Raw genomic sequence first — 15715 nt, 5'->3', positions numbered from 1 at the left:
ATTTGATAATGGTGGGGTTTTGATGGTATAATTTTCAACTAAGCACTTTGTTGGTTGTCTGACAGAAAGACCTGTATTAAACTGCTTTTACAGTCTCTAGGACTACAAATCTCTGCATCAAGAGGCAGACTAAGGTTAGACTAAATGCAGATATGTTGTTCACAGGTCTGTATTCTAATGTAATTTTCACCCACCCACTGACAGACTCTTCCTGATGTGATGTAGTCTTTTGACTGAAATTCCTCAGCAAAAAATGCATGCAGAAGATCTACTAAGATCTGCCAAAGCAAAGCACCACTACTGTGATTTTTTCTGGGCTACCACAGAGAGCAGCAGTGACTTTTGAGAAAGATTCCTGAATCTCATGGGTCCATTTCAAGAAGCAGGGCTAATTTTCAGTTGCATTGGCCAGAGTTTGTCCCCACTGCAGAGGAGGTTGTCATTGCACTGAGTTACACCCCGTGTTGCTTCTGCAATTGCCCATCCTTGGTGCTCTGCTTTCTTGGCTGCTCCCCCAGCCTCTCCCTGCCTCTGCACCTATTTAAGAAAGTTCAGCTTCTCAGTGCAAAGCAATAGAAATCAGTCCCTGAAGGGATTTTGTGGGAGCTGTCTAGCCCCTCCCCCTTGCCCACAGAAATTCAGCCATACCTAAATTTGTACATGAGGAAGGGGAAGAAGGGGCAGGGAGGCTGTCAGGCTCCAAGCTACTTTTGGCTTGGCTCTGATTAGCACCCAGCACAGGTGTTAAGCACCTCTTTGCTGTCAGATTTTCCATGCAGTGTGTGTCCTTAATACAGGCGGAAACTATTTTTGGTTACAACACAATCAGCTATCTTTATCAAGGGGTTTTCTACAGGACCCATCTGTATAGCAGCCAAGTACTTCCCAGACAGATTCGGTCTTCATGGCAGGAACGAGAAAGCATTTCTCTGACAAATTATTTAAAAATAGTATGGGCAGATTTATTAACACCTTATAAAAACCTAGGCAGCTGCTGCTAAGTATAAAGTCAGGCAGCAAAACGATGGGTAAAAGCTGGTTTATGTTTTATGAGAAGTTTTCTAGACATAAAAGATCACATTTTTAAAAGTGAATTTTTTAGAGAAATGATGCATTTGAAAAGCTTTGTTTGCAATTCACTTATGCATTCCAGACACACAACCCACAAAATAAACATCTTAAACTTGAGAGACTCACTTCAGTTTACTTGATTCCAGTCACTAATTATGGATATTAAATTTCTGTAAGTAACATCTAAGCTAGGTTTACATTGTCTGCAGAAAGGTTTGCACCATTTAAATCTATTTAGAAATCTGTTAAGTAAATCTGACTTGAGTTTAGTTATAGCAAATATTTTAGCTAATAAATTTCTTGGGACTAGGTTTTATCTTTTCTGCATGCATGGATGAAACTCAAGTGCTCTCAAAACCTCAGTAGATAAATAATAAATGATGCAAAATAGCTTTTTGATACATAATAATATCATAACTTTAAAATGTTGGGTTTTTTTCTAGGACTAGAAATGAGTGAGTTGTATCCCTCTGGGAAGTTATTGAATACCAAGAAAAAAGAGCTATTTCTAGTGTTGGAAGAGTGTCAATGCATCTCTCACCACACCCTGGTTCCTGGTAACCATTTACACTCATCTCTTACACCCTTCCAAAGGAGTTGTAAACTACTGCCAGCCCTGTATGTTGCACCTACCTTATCACAGGCAAAAACAAATTTCAAAGCCATGAAGATTCCAATCTTTGGTATACACATGTACAGAAAAGCTGCTGCTTTGGCTTATCAGGCACCTTTATTTTGCTTTACTCCATTGTAACCTCATGTTTTGTACTCTTAACTCTTTCTCAGCTGATACTTGAGCCTGTGTATCAGAGCTCTGCTCTCTCTCGTGTGTCCATAAAGCTTTCTTACTCAGATTAATCTCCATTTAGACAAAAAGTGTTTCTCAGCTCAGTAAACTGATGTTTAATGATCCCTTGTGACTGTGTGGCTTATTTTTGGGGCTTTTAGGTTTTTAAGGCAATCCAAAATCTAACCAAAGCTGAAATCACTTAACTGATGTGGTCAGGTGGAGTATAATCAGTATTACAGGTAAATAATATTTCTTAATCCATTTTCAATTATGTATAAGTAAATTAAAAATGTCTCTTAAATGGCTCTATTATAACCTTAGATAACCACATAAAATGCCAAATCTTCCCCTCTGTGATAAGTTTAAATGGAAGTTAAACTTAACCATTGATTTTCCTCCTGGCAGGAGCTGAACAGGCTGAGGACATAACATCTGCTCCTCTCTTTCCCCCTCTATTTGCAGGAGCAATATCCTTCCTTTCAACACACCTGATGTCCCCCTGCAGCTGTTACTGCAAAGCTCCCAGAACAGTTTCTCAGCACCTCACAGAGCTCTTGCCTGTTTCTCTGCTGCTGCCATGTCTCTGCTCCTGGGATACTCATAGGACAGAGAGGCAGATATTTGCCATCAGCTTTGACAAATGAGACCTGCCACCTCAGGCACAGGAATTCAGAAGTCTTCCTTGCGATATTTGTCAAAACCTTTGTGAAAGTCCCTTTCATAAGTATTGAGAGAAGCCTGCAATGGTGGCAAATTGAAGTACTCCCAAATTAGGAATAAAGAAGATAAAATTCTATGCAGCTGCAACTTGATCTCTTCATATCAGCAAGTCATCTTAAATGCTGTGATTGCAGACCCCTGCACTCCTGGGGCTCCCATGCACAGTGGTCACTTCACACTGGGCACTCAGTTCAGAATGCTCACTGGGGCTCATCTTGCCAGACCCACACACACCAACTCCTGAGTGTAGCACCGCTCATTTTCCAAGTGTTTTACTATCATGGTAGGAGTCAAATGTTATGCCAGCTCTAAAGGAAATATTTGCTCACTAATGCCAAGAGTTAAGCTATCACTCTCATTTTTGGTGGCAGAGAGATTCAATAGCTTTTAATACAGGTCATGATTTCTCAGGGCCCTTGTGCATTGTGCATGCTCAGGGTAGGCTCCCTGCACCTCCAGTCACAGCTGAGGGTTAAAATAGTTTTATCCTTTGCTCTGAATGAACATGGGAAAAGCAGGCTGAGTATGGCATTGTGGATTTGAAACACTTAGAAAAATTGCAGAAAGAGGTTGGGTATGTGGCCTTTGTTTCATCATGTATTTACTAACTTTGTAATCTAAATATTCCTTTGTATCTCTAAGTTGGAACACAGTGCATTTTTAAATTATATTTTCAACACATCCAAAAATTTGAAAACACAACATATAACATCATTATGATCTGAACTTGCTGTTGGATCAACCAAACACTTTAAATTCAGTGTATAAGCCCTGCCAAGTTAATCCACAGAATTAGTGTGTCCCCATCTCCCCTACAGTATTGTAGAAAATGGAACATGTGGCCCCTAAGTGTCCCAGATGTTTGTGGAGAACAGAGGAATGAGGAGAATTGAAAAACAGGAGGATCAGACCATGGAGGGGAAGTGGGTTTAAGACAAAACTAAGAAGAATTTGGGGCTGGAGTGTAGAACTGTAATGATTCTTTGATGCAATCACATCAGAAAAACTGGCATTTCAGGAAAGAAGAGCAGGGGATCTTTGTGTGCTGCTGAACCCACTGCTATCAGTGCTGGCTCCCTTGACCACTGCTTTCAACTCACACACGATGGGAGGAATACATTGTATTTTATCTCAAGCTTCCTAAAGGACCAATTACTCTAACACCTCATTCCTACTCAGAGGCAAATTAGAGATTTCTAATGAGGCATCACCAGGTTTCAACCAGTCTCTGAGCTGACCATCTCTGTCCTGTGGATGTCTGAAGCACTTCATGAATTTTAGCTCTGCTTTGCTCAGCCTTGAACCTTCTCTTGCTTTTTCTCTCACTTCTGTTGGTTTTGGTTCTGATATCAAGAGTCCAGACTTTTTTTTCATCTTCCTTTTGTTGAGGAAACTGTGGTTCTGTCTTTCATTAATAATTACCTTGTGGAAGGGAGGCAACTTCACAAGAGGCTATTGTCCTCTGATGTAATACACTAGTCCAGCATCCTGCAGACCCATTGCATTCATGTTATCCAAGATCATGACAGATTTTCTGCTTCACTTTTTTTTGGTGAAAATCTTCCACTTTTTAGCATCACCACCTAAAATAACATGCTGGTCTGGGCAGAAGTATTCTCTGCAGGTGGCAGTCCTGTTCAGAGGGTATTGCTTTGTTCCAGGTCTGATTCTTCATCTCTTTTAAGTGCCCTTTTAACAGTTTTTTTTTTATAGCAGCAATAAAATATAACTATCCTAGAGCTGAAATAATGCTATTTTTAAATAATTTTTTTTTTTTTCAAAACAGAGCTATGACATTTGTGGCCTGTGAGCCATTACTGCTGCAGATGGTATGCTGTGGCTCACAAAAAAAGACTTTACATGTGAGATATGATGTATGGGGCTATATTCTATAATAATGCTCTTTATGGGTAAAAAGGGATGGATGATGATCTAGATTTTTTTTTTCCTCAGCACAGCCAAATGAATTGATATTAGTCTTGGATAATATATTTAAGGTTTTTTGAGTTGTCATTCTGTGCTGCTTCTGTTTGTCTATTCTGGCCCTTTTAAATGGCCTTTTCTTTACAACATTATTCAGATCATATTAGCCAGTGTTCTGTGTATGCCATTTCTCTACATCCTGGGTATTTTGAGCTTTCTTTTGTAATTTCCATATTTAATAATTTCTCCCTCCTCCTTACCTCTCCTTTATTTTTTCCTTCCTCTTTTCTCTATTTCCCTGCATTCCTCTTCTGACCTGTGCTCTCCCAGTTTGCTGTGCCTCAGGTGGACCTTCTGACAAAGTAATTGCAAACCTCATCTTCTCAAGATTTTGTTCTATCTCAACTTCATGTTCTCGTGACAGAAGGGTTTGCTCTCTTTTGGGTTTCACAGGTATGCTTATGATCCACTAAGATTGGCTGAATATTTTTCCAACCCTGGACACTTTCCTTCTCCTCTCCATTGGGAGCAACCGGGGGAATTAATGGATAGAGAGGCTATGGCATTACTGAGGGTCCTGGGAGTTTGCAACATGTGCTGGGACTGTGATGAGCTTGGTTAGGCCCCAGAAATTAATGGAAAAACTCCCCAGAGAGCAGAGGGCACTGGACAGTGTTTGCTGCCATGCAGCAGTGCTCATGCAGGCTGGAGACAACAACCTCCAGAAGGAGCAGAGGCCATGGACAGGAGCTGGTTGTGTATAAACATTGCTTCTTCCCCTTGCCTTACCAAACTGGGTTTCATCAATTAAAAAAATTAGTGTTTCATTCAAAATCAAAGATATCTTTTGGGTAGTATACTTCCCAGCAGTCTGGGCAGTGCCACCTCTCCAGGCAAGTGACTGTCCCAAGGTGCCACCTCTCCAGGAGTGATGTGTCTCCTGTACTGGGCATTGCTATTACTGATTTTATCTTCACACTCTGGATTGTAAATCAGGTATCACCCTGATCAGTGCACCCCATTTAATTTAATAAAGGATCTGCTAGTGTGTGAGGCAAAATCCACTCCATGTAGCTATTGTTTAAATATTTCCAATAAAGAATTAGGCTTGCTTGTGTAGAGGCAATATAGTTTACATCCACTTGTGTAAATTCTGTTTTTATGGCAGGAATTTGCAAATTACTGTGCCTGTTACAAAATACAGCAGTTCTTTACAAAGGCTAGATGTAAATTTGATTTGTGTTTTCTTCCAGGTTTTGTGCCGTTTGTCATGATCCTTCTTTCAAATTTGTTTGCAGTTGTCCTATTGCCTTCTGAGCTTTTGATTTTCTTCCAGTTGTTCTTTTGATGAACCAAACCATCTGAATATGACCTGTTTTCCTTCAGAGATTTCAATCTGCAAATTATGTTCTCCACTTATGGTATAATTACTTTTTCCAAAGTGAAGTCAGAATATTTTCTGCAATCTTATTCTTGGTTTTGTTTCTCTATTGTAACTTTTGCCTCCAAATAAAGAGTTCCTAAACTCTCCAAACAACACAATTGATTCAATAGTCATAATTCTGTTCTCAAAACCTCAAAAGCTCCTTTCCCCCTCTTTTTGAGTTCTCATATATCTTGTCACATATTGCTCTCAAAAGTATCATTATGTCTTGAAAGGTTTTTTCCAGTCTTAATTATAATCTCATCACTTGTTTGACCTTCACTTACATATTATCAAACAAGGCTTGTGATTCTCTAATAGAAAGGCTGCTTTTAGTCACCTGTTTCAGTATCTTTGCTTGCCTTCATGAAGGCTTGATGCAATTGCTTGCTGTGGATTGAGAGGGTCAAAGCTGTTCTGGCTTTCTGCGTGCCACATTCTTTGCTCTTATTTTCCCTTCTGTTTCTAGATACACTCATTTGTAGCAGCCTCCATCTCTGCTGCCATGTAGCACTGTAATTTCAGCAAGACTGCCATTTTGCTCCCAGAATTTTCTTAATAAAATGGCAAAAATCTGCTACATCCAAAAGAAAGATTCTCTTGTGTTGCTTTTTGTTTGTTTTGGGTTTTAATTAAAAAAAATATTTTTTAGTGTATTTTCTTACTCAGTAATTGGAATGCATTGATCAGCTTTTCCAGATTTTCATTGGTTCATATCTACATGTAAAAAAAAATAAGCCAAAGTAGTATGTGACCTGCATTCATGAGGTTAAGGTTTTGCAAAGTATATGATCACCTGAAATAGACTTTAGAGTGGGAAATATAAAGCAGATGATATGTGCTTCCAGCCCACCATAAAGGACACCTCTCTCAGAAAAAGGGCCTTGGGCAAGGTGTGCTGTGCTTGTTGAAATGTCAATAATGAACATATTCACCTGCAACATTTTGTCACCTTTCCAACGTTTTACATTTGGACTCTTAATCCTCCATCCCTGTCTTTGACTGTTAGATGCTCTGATTGTATCACAGTATCTGTTCTACATGTCTGTAATCAAAGCTGTGCTGGGCTTTATCTGCCATCAGTCAAATGTAGGAATAGCACCTTATTCCCCTACCTCCTGCTGAGCTGCATTGGGAATATAAGTAATGCCAGCCCTTTACTGGTCTGGCTGCTGTCTTCTAATGCTAAGGGAGTAGATATTTTTTCTAGGGCAAAATCATCTGAGAGCTGTTACAAATTCATTTTTCTCTGCTAGAATTTTGTTGTTCATAGAGCTGTTTTACTTCATTATTTTGCTCAATGCAGACAGAGCAGGGAGAGAAGGAAATGAACTCAATCAAATGTCTGTGCAGCAGGGTTAAGGGCAGACACATTTTCAGTGGGAAGTGTTGTGAGAGTTCAGATTCATTTTGAGATCTAATGCATGCATAATGCATTTATAATACTATAAATAGGTAGCAGGTCATGAGAAAAACTCCAGTGTTTAGAGCTGGCTGGACATGAAAACTGTTTGCAAACAAGTGAAATGAGCAAGAGTCACCATTTGCATGTGTGAGCACAAATCCAGAGCTGGTTCCCTGTGGATCATTGGGCATTTCTAAATTTGTCCTGATAGGATAAAGGTGACTGTGGTTCAATGGCATTTTACTCACTGAGGATAATGACCTCTGCCTATCCCCACACTGACCACAGGATACCAGAAGATTAGGAGATGAATCTAAGTGTAAGAAAGGTATGAAATGGAATTGAATTTGTCAACTGTAACTAAAAGCCAGGACAGAAGCTCCTATTTAGAGTTGAGGTGACCTTAATTCACATTTGTCTGGCTGACTCTCAGTGCACTAACCATTGGCTCTCTTGTGCATAAGGACATCCAGGTTCAGCTGCTTCTTAAGGAATAACATACTCAGGATGTGCAAGACAACTCCAAGTTTCCTTTTAAACAGCTGGAGTTTTACATTAATTACATCTGTCCATAAATATACTTTCCTCACCCTTCAATAAGAACAAAGAACAGCTGTACTGTTGTTAGTTGTAATGTGAGTATGCACACATCTCTAGAGATTACTCCCTCCCAGGTCTGTGTGCTCATTTCAGATCTGACTTTGTGAGACAGTTTGCTCTGGTTTTTGTATACAAACTTTTAAAATTTGCTGCACACATCTCTAGAGATTACTCCCTCCCAGGTCTGTGTGCTCATTTCAGATCTGACTTTGTGAGACAGTTTGCTCTGGTTTTTGTATCCAAACTTTTAAAATTTGCTCTCTGTCTCTCTCCATATATATATAGTTGGGGTTTCTTTTTTAAAATTTGCTCTCTCTCTCTCTCTGTCTCTCTTTCTCTCTCCATATATATAGTTGGGGTTTCTTTTTTTAATATATATCTATCTTTCTAGGACCACTAGAAACTTTTTTTTTTTTGACACAGGTGTGTGGCAAGACTATTCCTGTTCTATAGTTGGGGTTTCTTTTTTAAATATATATCTATCTTTCTAGGACCACTAGAAACATAATTTTTTTTTTTTTTTTTTTTGACACAGCTGTGTGGCAAGACTATTCCTGTTCCGGTCAGTGTTGAGTTATTGTAATTCGGTATCAGCAAGGCACAGTGTAAAGAAAAGTAGTTTCTAGATGAAAATGTCACTTTTACTTCTCACTAGCCTCCAGACAAATGAAGTGAGCCCTGATGTTGTGCATCTCATCCCCTCGTCCTCAGCACTTTGCTCTGTGTTCTGACAGTGGCTTTTTGAAGCATGATCTTGCCTATGGCAGATACCCTCCAAAATTTGCTGTAGACCAAATTTATTTCTGCCCTCTCTTTCTTACCTTTTTCCTGATAATCTTGCCCTTAACCTCTGCTTGCCATCACAGAACTTTCTAGCAGACATCTCTAACTATAACTTTGACGCAAGGGATTTACCACCTTACTTGTCTCAGAGGAGGTTATGGTTGGCTGATAGAGGGGAACCAGGTTGCTCTTCCTCTCCAGTGATGGCCCAAGGGACTGGAGGACACAAGTTTTGCAATTATTACCCAGAATAATAACTCCTAAAGGGAGGGGAGATCACTCTCAGTTCACAGATGACATCAAGCTGGTGGGATTTTCTGGAGGGCAGGAAGGATCTGCAGAGGTGTCTGAACAGGCTGGATCAAAGGGCCAAAGGCCATTTGTATGAGGGTCAACAGGACCAAGTGCCAGGTCCTGCTCTCAGGTCACAACAACCCCCCAGAGTGCTCCAGGCTGGGGGCAGAGTGGCTGGAAACTGCCCAGCAGAAAAGGACCTGGGGGTGCTGGTCAACAGTGGCTGAACGTGAACCAGTGTGTGCCCAGGTGGCCAAGAAGGACAGTGCCAGCAATAGTGTCACCAGGACCAGGGCTGTGATTGTCCCCCTGTACTTGGTACTACAAAGCTACACCTTGAATCCTGTGCTCAGGTTTTGGCTCCTCACTTCAAGAAAGACATGGAGGGGCTGAAGCATGTCCAGAGGAGAACAACTGAGCTGGGGGAGGGTCTGGAGCAGAGGGCATAGGAGGAGCAGCTGAGGGAGATGAGGGTGTTTAGCATGGAGAAAAGGAGGCTCAGGGGAGGCTACACTGCTCTCTGCAACTGCCTGAAAGGAGGCTGTAGCCAGGTTGGGTTGGTCTATTCTCTCAAGGAAAAAGTAAAGAGATAAGAAGAAATGGTCTCAAGCTGCACCAAAATGGTTTAGGTTGAAAATTAGAAAAAATAATTTCTTTACCAAAAACATTATCAAGAGTTGGAATGGGCTGCCCAGGGAAGTGGTTGAGTCACCATCCTTGAAGGTGCTTAAAAGATGTGTAGATGTGGTGCTTAAGGACATGGTTCAGTACTGGAGTTGGCAGTGGTGGAGTTGGCAGTACTGGGTTTACAGCAAGACTCAATGATCTTAGGGATCTTTTTTAACCCAAATTACTCTAAGGTTTTCTTGGAAGAGGTCATGACTGGCTGGTATTGAATGGGAGCAAGGCTGGTCTTCCTCTCCACTGATGGTCCATAAAGCTGGTGGACACAAGTTTGGGCAGACATACTTGACTGGCATCTGTATGGGGTGACACTTGGAACTTCCATTTCCCAAGAAGGGTTGAAATTGGTTTTGATTTCAAATGTGATGACAAAGTAGAAAAAACTGATACATGAATATGTGCCACTGAGTTAAAGATAAGCTGACTATCTTAGGGGCTTAAAAGCCAGACCAAAAAGTGACAAGAGCTTTCAGGTTTTCTACTGTATTGTGACAGGTGAGCAGTGGTAGTGCAGTATACAATTTGGAAAAATTCTCTAGTGAGGTTTCAAGATTTTTCCTCAAAGTTTTTCCACAATAAAATGTTTATAACCATAACCTTTTTTTTTCCTGCAGGAAAATGAATTCAATTTTACATAATTTTACAAGGAAATACATTTGATTTTGATATTTTTCCTTCCCTGAATAAAGCTCCCAGAAAATTTTCCAGTCTATTTCAATCTTATAAAAATGACCAGTGATATTGCAAAATTTTGATATTTGGTGCAGACAATACCACTGCTGAAGCAGAGAGCCTTAGTCCTTGCACACTCAGAGAAAATTCTTAATGCAGTTATTTGGAATAGTGAGCAGTCAATTAGATAGCAGGTCTTAAACCACACAGATTTTGGAAAAAAATGTTGTGTGTTATAAAAACCAACTGGCTTTATGTGTTTGTGCTCACACTATCTCTAGGAGATTTTAATCTAAGTTAAATCGAGTGAGATAAGATCTGATCCCTAGGGAATAGCACAGGAGCTTCTGAAAGGGGGTGGGTGATTTAGCAAGAGCATGCTTTCTGCACTGACAGGAACAGAAAGCATAAAGCTGATGGAGTTCCCAGCTAACAGACCAGAGATAAAAAAGAGCCCTGAATATTTGTGTTTATGAAAGATCTCCTGGCATTTTGCAAAAAAACCCAGGAAGCTGAACTTCAGATCTGCATCCTGGCTGATTTCAGCTTGTATTCTCCTCCCACAGACACCCTTCTTCTAGCAAGAGGAAAAGGGAGTTGTGCTTCCCATCTCCAACTTCACCTTTTACTTTATCTCAGTGGGAGAGTGCACAGGGAGAGCTGCAAATTTCCTTTGCTCTGACAGTGGTGCTGCGAGCACATGGCACACATGAATTCAATCCTAGAATTTAGTTGCCATGACTGTGACAGGAGAGATGAATGCTATAGATTTACATTGATGAAAGCACGAGAGAGGTAAGATTACAGAATCACAAAATCCCAAAATAGTCTGAGTTGGAAGGGACCCACAAGGATCATTACAGTCCAACTCCTGGCCCTGCACAGGACAGCTCCAAGAATCACACCATGGGTTTGTGATTATGGGATTATCTTCTCTGCTTTTGGTGTCCAGGCTCTGGGTAGGGTACATAACACTAGAGACAATCCTGCCCAGATTATCATTAAGTCGTAATTCTTCCTGGACCCCAAAACAAACATCTGATTGAATTTCAATTTGTTATATATTGTGCATGGTTTTGATGCTTTTTGCTGTGCATCATCTTTCTGATTAAGATGAACTGCACTGAATGGCAGAGATGCTGATACTGCATAAGTGTGAGACACATGTTGGTACAATCCCTGGGTTCCTTGATCATTCAGACTCCTGCTGTCTTTTCCTAAACTCTACACTCCACTTCTGGAAGGCACCATGTAGTCTTTTAACCATCAGATAATGGTGCAATTTACATCATTATGCATGTGATTTGTTTGAAGGACCAAGTTTAGATGGAACTGGCTATAGCAAGTACCTATGTAAGAAGATGAGGTCCTTTGCATTTGGATTGTAAACCTGTGTATGGCTGAATCCCATGCTGGAAGCAGGGGAGACTGTAGAACACCATTGGTTCCACTGCTTTGGAGACCACTGAGGCACTGCAGGATCTGTGGACAGAATAGGTACATTTCCTCAGGTTCAAGAATCACACAGTCTGTGGTCCTCTTGGGGAGCTGGGCCTGGTGTTATGGAATCCAGGCTTTATCCTGTCCTGCTCCTTCTTGAGCTAGGGCAACTTTTGATCTTAGGCATTAGAAATTCAAATGCAGTTGGACCTCCTTTTTGGAAGGGGCATGTGGAAAGGAAAATACAGATATTCAAAAACATGATATAAACCAACAAGGAAATAAAATAATTATATGCAAGTGATGTTATCACAGAATCATGATTCTGTAATTATATGCAAGTGGTGCTTTGTTAGTCTTACCAATTTGCTATGAATTCATCAAAAATCCATGCCAATCTTTCAGCTGGCTGTGTCTGTCTGATGAGTGATATTTATTTTGGGTGACTGATGGATGTGAATAAAGATAAACCACAAGAGCACGTGTGTTTTTATGATTATGTCTAATAAAAAAATTCCCTTGGCCAAAACCTTTTTCGGAGATTCACAATTTCAAAAACACCCATTGCAAAACCAACTCAAATTAAAGCACATTTGTCCGAATCAATTTTAGTTTTTCATTCTCCAACTGCTTTTTCTTTTCTTTTTTTCCTGCTGCATTTCATTTCATATCAACAGAATTTCTCTGCCTGAAGGGTGTAAAATACTGATCGTTTTCTCAGTGCTCACTGCAATCCCTCCAGGGATCAGCAGGGGCTCCTCTTGGACTGTGGCTAACCAGGCTCTCTGCTCTCCTCCCTTGCCATTGACCAGCCCAGGGGGTTTCCTCACTGGCTACCTGGTGCAGATTCTGTAATGCTGGGGAAACACAATAATGTAAATATGTTAATTAATTCTCTCATTTTCCCTCTCACAGAACATCCATAAAGTGTAAATGGGTGGATCACTATAGATATGTTTTCAAAGGAGACTGACTGTGCTCTAAAAGCCAGGCAATGAAAGAGCAGCATCACCACCACACTCAGGAGATTATGATCACTGATGATGTGGGCAAACTTTGATATAGTTTTTCTACACCTGCAGTTAATGCATTATGAGTTACACATCTGGATAATAGAGGAGAAAACCCCACACAGATATCTTCTCTGATGATATTACATGGTCACAGATGAATATAAACCTACCTGGAACACAATGCTTTTGTTTGTCTGCAATATGTTTAGTTTAGCTTCCTCTAGGTCATGGATATTTGTATCACTCAGCATTTGGGTTTCAGGTCCTCTGGGAGCTGAGGAGTTTGACCCAGATGACAGGGACATGCAGCTGACTGTGGTGGCCAAGGTGGCTCATGGTAGTGTGACCTGCATCCTCAGGCTGACCAAATGACTCAGGTGCTTTCCTTCACATGCTGCAAAAGAAACAGGAACAGAAAGAACTAGCTCCATTCCACCAACGAGACTGGCCAAATGGTCAGAAACCTGTGTTACTGATAAGCAGACAGACTGGACAGTTGGAAAACCATGTATTAACTCAGGTGAAGCCTAGGACAGAACCAGCTTTCCGAAGAGAACTGAAGATGATGGAAAAGGTGAGTCTTTACCTAGTTTATGTTGAATAATTTATGTCATTACTGAAAAATCTGAAAGAATAAATTGTTTTCAGCTACTTTCCAGCATACAGAACCCCAAATCTCATACTAAGAAACCATACTTGAAGGTTATTATGACTTATCATGAAAAAAATTAGACACTAAGAGCAGTTTCTATAAATTGATTTGTAGATATACACTAGTTGTAGACATACAGTGCAAACTAATGTCTCTCCATTTTTGCTACAGAAACATGAAGAACAGTAATAATTGATGGCTCAATCTTTCCTAACCTTTAGTAATAGAAAATTCTTTATTTTTTGTAGAGTGGGAGAGAAGGGAAGGAATATTTTTTGGATATTCATTCATGTGATCTTGCTTTCTCACTCTGCGATTCTCTATACTGGTTTTGTTCATCAAAGCTCAAATGAGAGAAGATTTTAAGGTTGGGTTTCAAGTCTTGTAACTTCAGGTGTTCACAGTGCAGGTGTCTGGATGTGAGCTGGCTGGCAGTAGGTCTCTGTGACAGTCAATGAGTCCCAATGCAGCCGATGGAGTGCAGGGTGGGATCTCATCTCCTGAGTCCCCTGTCTGTCTGTGCTGAGGTCTGTCTGTCTTGCTCCCTAAAGGACATAGCTGCTATTGATCAGCTCTCGATGGACTTTGCAGATGTGCTCAGGTTATAAGCCTATGCTATAAGCAGTTAGATTTGGCACCACAGCTCTTAGGACTTGTATTCCAAGTGTCACTTCGGGAGTCTGGGCTCTTTGGAGGCTGCCCAGTCTGCCAGAGTGGACATGGATTCCCTTCCTGGATGAATGTCAGTGAAACCTCTGGGCAAAATTTCAGCTTTCATTACAATTCTCTATGAATTGTTGTACTTTTAGTGAGGGTGTGATTTCATTCCACGGCTTATGCTGCTCTAGCTGACAACTATGTGCTGGACATTACCTAGGGCAAAAATAGGGGAAACTTTCATGGCACTGTACCTAAGCCTGGGAATTTGGTGCATAAAATACCCCAAACAACCCAGGCTTATGCATTTACTATCAGGTCACCTGAATGAAAGGGATGATTCTTTTCCTTTTCAGGTTTGTGTAGCCTGAGATTGTATGGACCAAAAGTGAGGAGGCTTCTCTATGGATGTAGGGAATGAGTTTGAGGTCAGATCCAGGCTTGTGCTGAAGCTGATCCCTCTTGATTTGCATGTGTGATAAAGCTGGCCAGGCACCCGTCTCTAGAGAACTGCCTGCACATCAGAGTACTCAGAGCTTGCTTTGCACACCTTCATCTTTGTTTCCTCAGACCTGGGCTTTGTTAGGAAGAGCATGGCACCAGCTGTCTGACATGGAGAGAGAGTGGGAATTGGAATGCAACAGCACTGGCCTGGCTGAATGCTAGGGCCAGCCACACCCCTGATGTGGCTGGGTCTGTTTGTCACTGGCTGGGTAGGTCAGCTGTCCCAGCTCCTGTAACATGTCTTGTGCCACAGATCTTCCATGGATTTGGCTTCAAAACAGTTCGGAGAAGGTTCTGTCCCTTGCAGAACTCATCTGCAGTTCTGCTCCTGCTGGGACATGTAGACACTACAGCTATGCAAATAACATCTGGCTAATAAAAGCAATCCTAAATGTTGTGGTTATTGCAATGAACACAAAAATGTTGTACCCCTTTTTTCTTCATACTTGCAGTATGCTAAACATGAATTACCAGGTAAGGATTTGTTTTGAGTACTGCTATTGAGGAATCAGCCATGCTATTCTCCTGTCAGGCAATAGGATAAGCATGACTAATTCCCTGAGAAATGAAAAGACAATGTCCTCTGTTAATATTAGATAGAAGGAAAACATTTGCATTATGAATGCAATGATTTTGTTACTGAATGTAATCAGCTTTGCTCAGTCTATTGCCCTTAAATGATTTCTCTGTCTTGCATGCAGAGCAAAAAAACCATTTCACAGCTCCTTATGAAAAGTGCCCAATCATTACTGCAACCCTTGGGACAGCCCAGGCTGTGATAACATTATTCAAGATGAATTGGTAGGGCATCTATGGAACCTTAACACCTCTGGGCTGTATTTCTGACTGCTGCAGACTGGTTTATATTTTTCTTTTCACTCACAGAGAAGTTTTTCCAGTCACTAAAAGTATCATATTTACAACATCTCACCTGACTATTTGTGTATAACTGCAGATTTTTGCTTTTGTGAGGTCAGAACCATGAACTTAGCTCTTCTGATTAAAAAAATGTCTTAACCAAAAGCAAACTGGAGACTATATGATCTGAAGAAATTAGAGCCCTGAAACAGTTCAAAAATCCTAC

Source organism: Passer montanus, unplaced genomic scaffold (assembly GCF_014805655.1).
Source record: "Passer montanus isolate IOZ18808 unplaced genomic scaffold, ASM1480565v1 scaffold33, whole genome shotgun sequence".
In the NCBI taxonomy this organism is placed as follows: Eukaryota; Metazoa; Chordata; class Aves; order Passeriformes; family Passeridae; genus Passer; species Passer montanus.
Note: the sequence above shows the minus strand (reverse complement) of the source record.